The sequence below is a fragment of the Bacillus rossius genome, assembly GCF_032445375.1.
Source record: "Bacillus rossius redtenbacheri isolate Brsri chromosome 9 unlocalized genomic scaffold, Brsri_v3 Brsri_v3_scf9_1, whole genome shotgun sequence".
In the NCBI taxonomy this organism is placed as follows: domain Eukaryota; kingdom Metazoa; phylum Arthropoda; class Insecta; order Phasmatodea; family Bacillidae; genus Bacillus; species Bacillus rossius.
This window is the reverse complement of record NW_026962012.1, coordinates 2,029,785-2,043,890: the sequence shown is the minus strand read 5'-3', so window position 1 is coordinate 2,043,890 and position 14,106 is coordinate 2,029,785. Positions and strand designations below refer to the sequence as shown.

The 14,106-nt window shown below is 39.9% G+C and overlaps 1 protein-coding gene across 3 annotated transcripts in view; it reads right to left on the bottom strand.

Moving 5' to 3' along the window:
* LOC134542563 (uncharacterized) overlaps positions 1–14,106 on the bottom strand; it is a 516,727-nt gene that overhangs the window by 230,233 nt on the left and 272,388 nt on the right. The window lies entirely within an intron of this gene.

Below are 14,106 nucleotides of genomic sequence, written 5' to 3'. Positions count from 1 at the left end.
AAATTACTCTGAAAACACGCGTTTTAGGCATTTTAACGCTTCTAAAAATACAGTTTAAAAACTTAATCCGAAATTAAAAGTACTTTTCGGTCCTCAGCGAACTCTTAAATGCTATTCGTAAATAGGTCCCACTCGGATATCTTGAGTAGTTTTGAAATCGCGTTGTTTTTCCTGAAGCTCTGCACACCGTATGTGTGCCCAGGTAGGCGGGCCCCTTAAGATAAAACTAAAATAATAACTATAAATATTATTTTTTTACTTTTATTTTTATTATTTTTTTAGTTTTTTTTATTATTATTTTAGAAATATATATTTATGATGACTATTACTTAGTATCTAGGACTTATTACTAATTTACAAATCTCTAATATCTACTACTTACTATACTACTAGTTAAATATAGAGGAACTGTCGGTGTATAAAGTTACAGGTGAGCATTTTGGCATTTGTTGCAAGCTTGCAATTCAAAATCCCATGTCTTTCAGAGACACAACCGGCACTGGAGGTGAAGCCTGCCAGGCGGGCCATGCCCATCGTACATAGGGAGTCAGCCTTAACAAAACAGGCAGTGAACTCCCGGGAGCCGAACCTACACCTGCGTGCTTCGGACCATTTTGAATTAGCAGACTATATTTTAAGATTTTAAGAACATTGTGTAATAGGTGGGGGCCTATTGGGGTTGGAGGGAGACCAGAACCTGGCTAGGACTGGGGTTTACGTGATTGGAGCAGTTAGGTAAGCAAGGTAAATGGTTTCAGGTACACAGACATTTTATTCAAATTCAATATTAATTCAAGATTAATATTACGTTAACATTTATGATAATGTTAAGTTTAAACAATGCAAGGTTGAATACATAAAGCAAGAACAAATTCAATATTAATTCAATATTAATATTACGTTAACATTTCTGATAATGTTAAGCTTAAACAATGCAAGGTTGAATACATAAAGTGAGAACAATTTCTGACAAAACTAGTTAGTTGACAATTATAATTTGAATGGGTAAGCTGGCTACACAGTAAGCGATTCAATCAACGATCGTCAAAAAGGGACATAATTTCCACGAATGAAGTTATATTACAAAAATTGAATTTACAAAACTACTGCAAAGTGCAGGTACAAGAAAGAAAGAAGTTTCATTAATCTTTAAAAAACTTTAACAAACAAATACGTGCGACGACGTCTCAGGGGGAGACAGTTACAAACAGAAAAACGGAAGCGAAGGTTAAGTTAAATTTAAAGCAATAATCCAAACAATTTTTGATGGTGGCGGCCGAAAAGGAATTTAGACAGAACAAATTCAAACATAATGATTCTACATTAGGGTGAGGGCCACCGCCTCACTGACGACTGGAACAAACTTACATTTCTCCCCTGAGGTCGCACACGCACGAAGATTAACTAGAAGCTCTCGGACTACATGCTAGTAAATTAACAACAGGTCAGCTACTGCTGACAACCAAGCCTGACAAAGTCAACCAGTAGAAGAAGGCCCTCAACATGGCCGCAGCTGAATTTATAAACTCGCGCCGCAGCGCGCGCATGCGCACATTGAAAGGGTGGGGGAACGAGTACAAATTGAACAAACACTAGGAGGGGGGAAAAAGGAGGAAGAAGGATGAGGGGAGCGGAGTGCCGGAGGCCCGCGATGACGCGCGCAGTTTAAATTTAGCGGGCCTAAACGCTACAATTGTACTATATTAGTTTTTTTAATTATTATTGTGAATTTATGTTACCCAATTCAAAATCCTATGTCTTTCAGAAACACAACCGGCACTGGAGGTGAAGCCTGCCAGGCGGGCCATGCCCATCGGACATAGGGAGTCAGCCCTAACACAACAGGCAGTGAACTCCCGGGAGCCAAACCTACACCTGCGTGCTTCGGACCATTTTGAATTAGCAAATTATTTCATTAATGTCTATAATTTAAGTTTCAACTCGCGGGAGACTGATTGGCCGATCGCCCAGCCAGCCACAGCACACTACGGAGGTCTGTGAGCCAAGATTGAATTTGGCATTTTATATTTTCCATGCAACTCTGGATCTTGTTCGCCCAGTGATGAAATATATGGGTTTCTGCTTATGGCACATTTATCATAAAATTTTTGCGCAGTTCGGAAATAATAATGTTTTAAAAGTTCGAGTTTGAGCTCTCTGTGAATAGCCCTTACGGGGCAATACACAGGCGCATCTGTCGCAATACGAATACTCTTATTCTGAATTCTCTGTAGTTTGATCAAGTGAGATTCCGCTGCTGTTGCCCACACCGGCGCTGCATACGTGATTATTGGTTTTATTAGTGCGTTATAAATTATTATTCCGTTTTTAACAGAGCTACCTAAACGTCTACTCATGACGGGGTAGAGGGCCATGAGCCTAGTGAAAGCTGTTTTTCTTTTCGCCTCTATGTGATCGCGCCATAGTAGTTTCCTATCCATGTGCACGCCTAAATATTTAACCACATTTTTTCGGCAAAGGGCGTCGCCGGAGGATCGCCGAACGTTGCCGAGCGTTGCCGAGCGTGGCCGAACCACTTCTGCACGACACACAAAGTGGTAGCCTTAACGCGCCACTTAGGACAGTGACAAAGTGCTTCCCGAGCGACCGCAGAATGGTTTCGGCCTTGGCAAACCGGCGGATCCCCGCTCCTCCTTCTAATTTTCCTTCGTCAGTAAAATCCGCTCGGGCTACCGTTCCAACACACACACACAAAATCAATCTGCCATAAATGAGGAATTAAGACGCTGGCTAAAATTATTGTTAGTTCACTCTCGATCACAGTGTATTAAATCCCAAAGTCCAAAAGAATTTTCCGCAGAAAACTTTTCCATGGTTCCGAGGAATATTGGGTGCAGTTATCATTTAATAACAACATAACAGACGTTAACGTCGAAAGTCTCAAGCGCTGTTACCGCGCCGTCGCCTTCACGTACATACCATCGAGCTCATGTGATGATGTGGCACTTGAGCTGCGTGCGGATTGGAAGCTGTTCCACTTTAAAAATAAAATAAAAGTCAAATACAGACTCTTTCGGGTGCAGAGCTTGCTCGTAAAAAAAATTACGTGTTTCAATCACTGTCCTGATACTGATTGTTGTTAATGAAGGTATAGAAAGATAAGTGGGGATACCATTAAGGCCAGGTTTATAAACTACAAGAGAAACGCAACGACGCAACAACGCATCACCTAACCAACGTAGGAAACTCACAGCTGTTTATAAAGCACGAAAGTTACAAAATGTTACCACCCATACAACTTGAAATTATTGCAAACAGTAAAAAACAAATTTCTTCCCCAGGCACCGTTTGGGAATCATCTGTATATAATAAAAATAACATTGTGGCATTCTATGTGCATAACGTTTGCGTCTTTAAAAGTTTTAGGTACACTTCACTTCAGATATGGAAGGCGAAAACGCAACCCGATATGAAAAAAGTTTAAAGTTGGCCAATAAATACTTGCGCTTTGTTTCAGCGTCTTGCGTGGTTTATAAACGGGTATTTGAAAACATCTTTTATGAAGTTTTTGTTTCTTTCGTTCTTGCGTTTCTTGCGTAGTTTATAAACCCGGACTAAAAAATCTGCCAACTGACAGAATCACAACGTATTTTGATAAATAACATAGGTATTTGAGTTGCACCTGTCAAGAAACAACGTTTCTGGCAGTTCTGTTGCAAAATGTACAATTCAAATTGGGGATAAAATCATGTCTTACACTGCACACAGGCGGACTCTCCCATCGTCTGGTACACGTTTAATCACGCGAGGAGCATATTTCCGGATTATAGAGGAGCAGGGTTGAAGCCATACTGAGTCATATAGAAAAAAAAATTATTTTCGTCCATAAGGAAAACACTGAGAGGCTCTTATGACAGCCATATCGCAATGAGCAACTTTCTGATCGTTTTCTGGCAATGGGTTTGAATTAATTTTATTTTCGCTATCACATGCTCCATCTTCCAACGTCTTTGCGTCCACTAGAAGTTATCGCTAAATGTACATATTTTTTTCGGTTGTAATTCCGAGAGCTCATTAGATAGCAGAAGAGGTTTCTTCCTCGTGTAATTGGCGGCTTTCTGAAAGAGAAGCCATTGCCTTATTTAGCCGGGCCGTTCAGGGCTCGTTTGTCCCCGCACAAAATAGCTGTGGTTGGTGCACAGACAGTAGTCATGTGCCGGAAAAAACTCAGCCAGTCACGAAACGCAGATGATTTTGTAAGTGGTTAAACGCACACTTGGGCCCTGTTCCATAATAGCTTGTGAAGTAATTGAATTATTGAAATTACTTGAAAAATTATGTTCCACAATGCTACGAAAATCTTTGCTGATTTAAAAGATGTAAAATTGAATTTACAGATGTGTTTAACTTCATATTACAAGCATATGTTCCAAAATAACAGTTTTAAAAATAAAATTGTTAAATATCTATTACTGAAAAAAAATTGCTGATTCATTTCACGATAGGCTGAAATCCAAATCACCTTTCAGCTGCTTTTTCTATTGGCTCACTGTTCATTTGGACGACTCTGGGCCAATGAGAAACCCTCAACACTTACGATTTGTTTATACTTTGTTGTTTTGTTTGGGCTATATTTAACAAACAGAAAACATAATATACTTTTCAGTTCTTCAAGTGATGGCGATGAGCAAGCCACAGAAAATAATTTTTAAATTGCACCAAAATTTCATTTTTGAGCCAAGAGCCGAGTTCGATGAAAAATTGGAATCATAGAATGAAAAAATAGGTCATATACTTCAAAATATTTCAAAGAAGAGTGGCGCACTCAGCAGCAAACAAAAATTGTGTACAGCTTTGCATTATTTGGAAGTGGGTGCCAATATCACACAATTGGTGACATGTACGGTGTAGCTAAAGCACCAGTGTGTCATTAAGTAAATACAGTAATTTATGCAGTTAATTCTCTTCTCATCCCTTTTCCCCATGTTTCAGATAACATTTCCCTTCTTTTTTTGTAAACTTGTAAAATTATAACCTTCGAACTAAAATTTTACCTTATTTACTTGTATAATACTGATTAATTTTTCAAGTGCTGCCAAGCTTATTGTGGGACAGAAATTATTATATTTATTATCTTGTAAGTAATAAACGTGTAACTTGTGACTTATATTAAACCTTTGCACTGTGTCTATATATATATATATATATATATATATATATATATATAATTATATATATAATAGAACAGAAATATTCAAGTAAAATTACAGTATTTTGAAAACATGCACTTTTACGTGAAAACAACCATATAACTGTAAAATATAATTCGCAGTAATACTGGGTACGGATGCATTGTGTTGTCCCGTTACCTCCAATGGTTAAAAGTTATTTGTAAACCGTTCCCTGAATAGCTTTCCAGGAGTGACCGTGCACATTAATAAGCATAATCAAACAAAAAAAAAAGTCAAAATTTTGAATAGGTACTCTATCATATTTTCCATGATTAAAAAAAAAATATTTATACTTGAACTAAACATCACATTTAAAACATCAAATTATGCCCCAATTATCATTTCCGAAAAGTATTTTATATATCCTACGTAAAAAAAATAGAATAAAAGAAACCATAACCATGTGTTGTTACAAAGTTGCAATAATTGAAATTGTAGTAGATAGTGCCAAATGGTTTCCTGAAGGAAGCTCGTGTGAAAGTATATAGACGCTGTTACCCCCCTCCTCCCCACAAGGCCGGTGCAGGTATCGGCAGGGACGTGCGCCGCCGGTAGACCAGTCGGGCTGGTCCGTGCGTCGCGGGAGCAGCGGCGAGAAGATGGCGACCCCTCGATGGCCTCTCCCCCCGCCGGCAGCGCGCGCGGCGGCCGCGGCGCTAATTACTCTCGCCCGGCGCGCCGGCGCCGGCGGCTCCCAGCCTGGTTCGCTGCTTCGAGTCACCGGGAATATGCACTCTTCTCGTTTGTTGTTTTTTGTCTCGGAAGCTGGAGCGCACGCCAACCTCGCACTCGGACAGACACTCGAAGGCCAAGAAACCAGTAAACAGCTTTTTTTTCGAAAAAAAAAAAAAAAATTCATATGAACCAATCACGTGTAATCCGGCCGGAAAGTAAAATGCGGAAGCAGCCAATGGACATTATACACAATTTTAAATGTGTGAAAGTGTTCTGGGTTCATCTTGGTGTCAGAAAATAACCCGAATTATGTAGTTTTTTTTTTTTTTTTTTTTTAACAATTATAAATATCTTCATGCACAAGATGAAGATCCAAAACCACACTGTTAGATTTAAAAAAAAAAAATCGGGAAGTTTTGGCAGAAAATTATTTCGAGGAATACAAAGAAAAAATTACGAAACATCCCCCCCCCTCCCCACACACACACAAATTTAAGAAAATTCCTAAAACTAATCCACTATTTCAAAAAAATTGTCCGCACTGACTCACGCTAACAGCTGCGAGACGAGACAATGCACCAGGAAGCCACACAGCACCGAGAAAGCGCTCTATAAACAGGAGCTGAATGGGGTAGGTTGGTCAGATGTTTAGCCCTTTTATTAACCAGTGAAACTGTATGCTGAACAGTTAGTCTGTCTACCTTCAGCGTTGACAGCCTGAACATAGTGCATCAGTCGTTTTCTTGGCCGAGGGCAATCAAGCAAAGTAGTCCAAAGTAAAAAAAAAATGTTTTAAAATGAAGTAACTTGGCTTCTGGGTTGTAGCCGCGTCCTTGGCGAATAATTTACCGACGTTTCGGTCGACATTGCAGTCGCCATCATCAGGGAGCAGTTATCTACTCATAAAAATAAAAAAAAATCAAATTATTAAATATTCGGTTATGTTTTCCATGGTTTAGAAAACTTATTCTTGAATGCTACATCAATCAAAATATAAAATTACTCGCCAATTTTCGTAAGAAATACTCAATATCATTTCGAAAAACGTAGTCTAGGTACTTTACATACCTATGCAAAAATAACTGTATCCCTGTGTTGTTCAAAGATACAATATGTTTCTTGAAATATTACAAACTGTTTATTGGAAATGGTTTCCAAAGGATTTTTTTTGTAAAAGTCCAGAACATATTTTTTCTGTGTAATTCACAGTTATCTTGCCGAAATTACTTAAAAATTTTACATTCATAGTAGTCGGTTCCATTTCAGGTATACATATGATTCTTTTAAGGTTGATTATTAAAGTACTCATATATCCATGGACCAACTGCAGTGAATCGAAAAGAGCTGGTTGGGGAGAGGGGGTTGCATGGGGGAAGGGGTGAATACTCCCCCCCCCCCCCCCACCGCTGGGGCAGAAGAATCCTAATTCTGCGCGCTTTATAAACAAGCCGGCAATAGCGAAAACTCCATTAGTCGTCCACGAAATTGTCATGCTTACTTTATTCTTCTTTTTATGTGACACTAACGACAACAGGCAGCATTAATATAATTTTGATGCATACATAAAAATGCCATTAAATTCAGATTGCTGTCATTCGAAATAAAAGTATGGAAATTATTTACCCTCACGGTAATAAAAAATCAATTTTTTTACATTTTTCAGAAATTATTATCACATGTTTTACTGAGAAACCTTTGAAACATACTCAAATAATTCTGTTCTGCAGTTAGATATTGTAAATAAATGTTCACAAAGTCTGCGAAATATACAAAATTATCTCGAAATGTCAAACTTGAGATATCGCCCTTCAAAAGTCAGCCTCACAATGCCCACCAAAATAATAGGTATCGACCCCTCGTCACTGTCAGGAAGAAACAGTAGATATATAATTAACTCGAAAATATGAATTGACGTGATAATACTGAGCTCTATCGCAATAAAAAAGAAAACAAACATGAATATCGACCCTTGAAGATATTTCCGCAAAAGGTCACTTTGAACGTATTTACATCATGAAAGGGCAAAGTTGAATGCCATGTTGTTATTGATGTGTGAATATCTTAGCTCTCGGTATACTTCAGTTGGTAGGAGTAATTTAGTGAAAATGGAAAGGAAGCCGATGAACGTATATGTGACATTTAGACGGCGGATCCACGCGTGGCAACGTACACCCGTATATAATCACTTTCGTAATCATTAGGGTACATGCCAACTGTAGTGGTGTGCCAAATGGAACTTTATGATAGTGAGACTACCCTTGAATATATTTGATAAACAAAAGTAGTCATTGTAAAAAAGTTAACTGAAGTTTTAAGATACCTAAGAAAACTGGAATTACAATTATTATAATACATATACCTACTCTTATTAGATTTCCTAATGGGCTTTATAGCACCACAGCTTTAGAGCGCGCGCTTTTTTTTACCACGAAAGAGTGGTTCGAAGCTAGTCACTGGGAAATTATAATAATTATTATTTTTTTAGATCGTTGATTCCAAGCGTTTAGGCTGGCGTGAACGCACTTCAGCGCCGGGGAGAGGCTGGCAGCCCTGCTCGCGGGGACATCCGGTTTCGGTTGGCGGCCCTGGAAGTCGGATCGCGCGGACGACGGCGCGGCTGTCACAACCGGAGTCGCGCCTTAATCCGGCACCGCGGGAGTTCCGCCCCGCGCCTTATCGCGCGATCTGCGCGCGCAACATGCGCGCCGACTCGCCGCTCGCAAAACGAAAAAAAAAAAAAAAAAGAACATCGTAAAGTAAATATTTGTTTTTATGACTCACGGCCAAAAAAAAAAAAACCACATCTGTGTCTCGTTTCGTCAAAGCTGCAACTCATAACGATACCATCACTATAGGTGACATAAAGTGTTGTGGCACTCGAAAGCCGAAAATAAAAAGCACTTGTTTGAGTCTCCAAGTTGGATCTTAATTCGCAGCCTGAGATGTTGTTATGTCACGTCGTCAGCTCAAGAACCCGTGCTTCGTCACGGCAGTCTGCAAAAAGAACACTCGCGCACAGCTCATTATGCAAGACCCTCCTCGTGGGTACGCCACTGTCGCGCCTCGAAAGGAAAAAAAAAATAATAATCCAATGGTCTTTGCCATTGAGACGCAGAAAGCACCCACAATGACATAGCGAAATTTTATCAAGAAATATCACAATTCTGCTTCAACAGCTTGTTTTATCGAAATATCATGTAGACAGTGATCTGCCTCGTGTTTCGAAGGTCAAGGGTGCAAAATTTCAACGAGATCAGAGTAAAACTGTAGATTTGTATAAGAAAGAAACAAACAAACAATCGGAAACGCTACTTAATATAACTGTACTTCGGAGACATGTCCACGTTTGGGAAAAATGCACTTGTAATCATAAACTTGACCACCGTTTGACGTTCTTTCTAGTGACATCTAACACATTTATCTACGAATTATCAAAAACTCACACAGAGTAGGTATTATTTAAAATTCTTTAAACTGCTCTCATGAGAATAATGGTTAATGTTCCTCCGGGGTACATATATGTATAATTATATGTATACACATCTGTGCATACACAAAAAAAAACACACACATTTTGGCGAATTCGGCCAACCCAAGCCTTTTCCTGGCCTGTGTAATGCCAATATAGAAAAAGAAAAAAAATTGGTAGGATTACGTTTTTGAAAGAGGAAACGGGCAACGCCATCTTGTGTACAAGTAGTTCCCGCATCTGCCGCTGCAGCGCCACGCAGCACGGTGCAACCACGCAGCAGTCGGAGGCGAGAACCCGCGCCGGCGTCTACCTCGAACACGACGCCGCGCACGCCATCCAAGATGGCCGAACCGGCCGGTCATGGCGGAACGCAATTCGCCAATCAGCGCGCGGGGGCGGACACGCCAAGCGGCAAAACCGAAAGGGAGACGCGAAACCTTCCACTGGGAGTGACCAATCAGACGCAAGGGCGTTCCAGCATCCACCATGCCATATCGATTCCTTGAGAATGTCTATTCCGTGCCCTACTTGCGTCATCAAAATATTTGTTTACACACATAAATTCTATTTTAACAAATATTCTAATAAGTTGGAAAATATTTTGTTCACCCAGATTTTTTTTATCGTTAACTCAACTACACATATTGCTACGTTGACAAAATAAAAATGTTGTCTGCAATAAATTTTGATTGGATCCAGAAAATATTTTGTCACAGAAAGTAAATATTTTTTTCGCCTTATGCAAACCAATATTGGTTTGTATCAACCAAACATTAACTTTTTTCTCTGTGGAGGACGATATAGGTGAGTGCATCGCTGGAGATATGCAATATCTATGTTATTTCCTGGCACCAGGATGGACTCAACATGCTTGTGTACAAACTAGTCTGTGTCTGTTGTCCATTGTTAGCTGCCACGTTGTACCTTCCGGCAGGATTGCACAAGATTGTGTCTGTAGTTCGTACTTTAAATATTGGGTTATTTTCCTTCGGGGTGTATTGAAACTACTTATGACCTAATGTGAACGCAGTTTAAGTTCTTCTCGCCTAATAATATCGTGAAATTGGTGAACTTCCAGTAGCTGAAACACTACACGACGTACTGGATACAGGGTGACGTTAAAAGGGGTGGTCAAGGAGGGGGGGGGGGGGGTAGAGAAGTGCGAGGTCACATCAACTCTAGCATCGTCATTGTCACCCTGGCTGTCACAGCACGTATTCTCCTTTCGAGTGCGCACTCAACCTATTTTTCATTCCGCACCCTTTCCCCCCGCGTCCATTAGATCAGCGACGTGATAAACTTTTTTAATTTTTTTCCCCTTACACACACGACTTCAATTGGCCCGATCCAAACAAATTGTTCTACTCCAATTGAAGTTGAAGGCCACAACTGCGCTGTGTCCACGTAGTGAAGTTATCGCGGAAGGGTGGTGGAGGGGGCGGGGGAAGGGAAGACGAGAGCAGATGCACATTTGTTCACGTCGGATCCGTCCATTCTCCCAGGAGCGAGCGGCCCTCCAGAGAGCCGGCGTTGTGGTAGGCCCGCGAGAAGCGACTCTAGCAAGTGCGCGCTAACCAGCACTTCGAGCGCGAGCTGCAGGGAAACTACCGGGAAACTGCGTCTCGCACTCCCGGAAACAGTGTTACAGCGTGTTCATTTGCCCTCTGGACGCGGAAAGAAACGTGCCTTGGAAATGTACGAAACGGGATTCTCAGCGAGAGTGATTTTTTTTCTCTTTCAAAGCGTTCTTCCCCACTACGGGATAAACAAATAAAATCGATCAAAAATATTCTTGTACTTTCACGGAAAACTCCTAATAATATGCTAATTTTTTTAAAAATAAACATACATGTTAACAAAAATAATCACTCATTAAATTAGCAATATATAGTCAGATACACTGCTCTTGCAGTTGCGTCAGCATTAGGTTGTTTTTGGCAACTAGTTATCAAAAAATATTTATAATATGTACAAAATATTCTGACTGCGTGCCAAAACCACTGCGAATTTTTTTTTACTAGCGATATAGTTATTCTGTAGTGATGAATCTGGTGTAATTTATGTCCACGTTTATTGTTCACTTTCGTAAAAACCTCTGCAGCGTGTTTTTTTAATTTGAGACGGCAGATTACGATGTGAGGGTAAAATGAATTAGAATCCTTGGTGAGTAATGCGTGAATGAGTGAGTTTTTTTATAAAGTAAATATAGTAGGGAATGTTCATTGACATCGCTGTTGTCTAAAGTACAGTTTGTGAACTGAAACACAGTTTTGATGAAACCAGAGTTGATTAAACATTGAAAAATAAAAACGTGATGAAGCTGTGAAAATAAATTACGAAAAAATTGTTTCACGCTCGTATATTGTGTCGTCAATTCTGTATTTCTGAACATACTTTCTTCTTTTTTTAAGTTCCTAGCCAATGAAAAATGTCAGCGATTCTAGATAGCATTGTCGCTAACTATAGCTACGGGCTGACATGCGATAGAGGCTTGAACCAGTCATCAACTGTCTGCAGATGTCACTGGTGGTCACGCAAGACGATCACGTGAGTCTCCGTCTCACACAACATGTTTTCTCTTCTTTTTTCATCATTAATTTTATTTAAGGGCTACTTATAGCATTTTAACTCTATAACTCCCTTGCATTTGTTGTTATGCCACTTGCGCGACCTTTTACACGTGATATTACACGAAATGACTTCTTGCTTATTAGTTATAGAGATAAATTACTAATATTTTTTAATAGACCATTTAATAGAGCGTTATTTATGTCTCTTTATAACTCTTTTCCACACTAATAAATAAATTGTAGATTCTGTTAATAAAAAAATGTACTATAATTTATTTATCGTACATTTGAAATAACCGTTGATTTTAAATAATTCTTTAACTTGAAGCTTGCCGATAATTAGGTAGTTTATGCCGCTTAACTAATTGTCCAAATGGACGTGTGTAGCCTGAGGTAGGGTATCTGGCACGTGAAAGTGACAACATGGCATACGAATAGGACCTAGCTCAATGCTGCTTTGTTGAGCCACAGTCATCCACAGCTACACTCCGATCGAGAAATATTCACGCCTCTTAGTTGAACTTAACACATTTACACAGTAGCGAGCTCGTAATTATAATACGGTGTGTGATTTAGTTAAACATATAATAATTAGTGACAATTAATAACCCATGTCAAACTAAAGTGTGAAAAGCATTATACCAACAGGAATATTTAATTACATCTAAAAAAATATTTACATAACAATGTTTAACAATACTGATTTACACAAGTAATTAAATTAATAAAACGTACATGAAAGAACAATATTTTCTTTCGAAAATGGCCCGTGGCTCTGTGCACAACAATAAGCTCAACCCCCGTTGTGTCGCCCTCTGCTTAAATACTCCCTAAAGTCGGGGTGTCGTCAGGCGCAGGCGGGTCCCTATCCCTGCAGCATGGCGGGGTTCAACCTGAGCCGCACGCCGCCACGTGGAGCCCGCTCAAGGCTGCTCCAGCGATCACCGCCCGCACCAACGGCCCCGGAGTGGGGATAGCGCGACGTCCACCCCCAAGAAACAACCGCGCACGTGAAAAGTCCGTGAGTGCGCGAGAGCACAAGAGCGCGAGAGCGCAAGTATGCCGCGTCATTTATGCATTTCTCTACCGGTTCCCCCACCACACGTACCTACTTATTTCCCCTCATGCGATCTGAATTTTCGTAACGCTCGAAAATGGTCACCCGCTCAGCAAATAAGTTACACTTCAAAAACGAGACCGAGCCCAAAGTCCTCGCTCACTGCCTGCAGTGCAAGCTTGTCGGAGGACGTCACCGGCTTGCGCTCGGCGGCAGTGAAAGGGTCAACTCGCCCGGCCAAAGGACAAGACATTGTGCATCGTTCATGCGCCTGTCACATGCGTCGGACACAGTCCTGAATTTATCGAGTTGCACTTCTTCAGATTACCATCTTTGTTGCGCACAAATACGATTGCGTGCAGCAGTAAGTTCCTTGAGTGAAAATTCTCCCACGATCTTTCAAAAATTTACAGCACACTGTCATTGAAACTCAAAAAAATTAATGTTGAATGGAACTTAGAATCACTTTATAGTCGACGAGTTACGCATTGATTAATAATAGTACCTTATTAGCGTGATGCCGTAACAACTGGAAATTAATATCCAACGCTTAGTGTAGCGAAAAATCGGCTGGAATTGCTATAAAACATAAATAACGTCATAAATAATAACCCATATGACGGGAGGCTTGGTTCATGCGCCTTATTCGTTACATCGTTTTCTTGTCGGTACTATTAAGTAAGCTATTTGATTGTAAATTTATTCAGACAGATTTCTTCCTTTTGTTATTGGATCACAAATTTTCGTAACTGTTAAGAAAATTTATGATCAAACATAAAACGCAAGAGATTTATCGCGATATATTCACATGAAAAGCCCTCAAATATTAGTAATGACAAGAAAAAAAACACGTGAGTGAGTCTTTCAGTACTCGGTAACGAGCAAATTCATGTGTTATATATTATACGAAATTTAACGTAGAATTCTTTAAAATACTGCCGAGCGTGATAAATATGCAAATGCTATTACCAACTACATTACTGGACGCGAGTCACACGTAGTTTGCGCACCCGCCGCTAGAATTCGATGCCGGAGCTGCTACGTCGACTATTGAATCATTCGATTTGCAGGGCGAATTTTTAACTACGTAATTGAACGGTTCCGATAAAAGCTAATAAGATTTGAAAAATTCTAAATCTA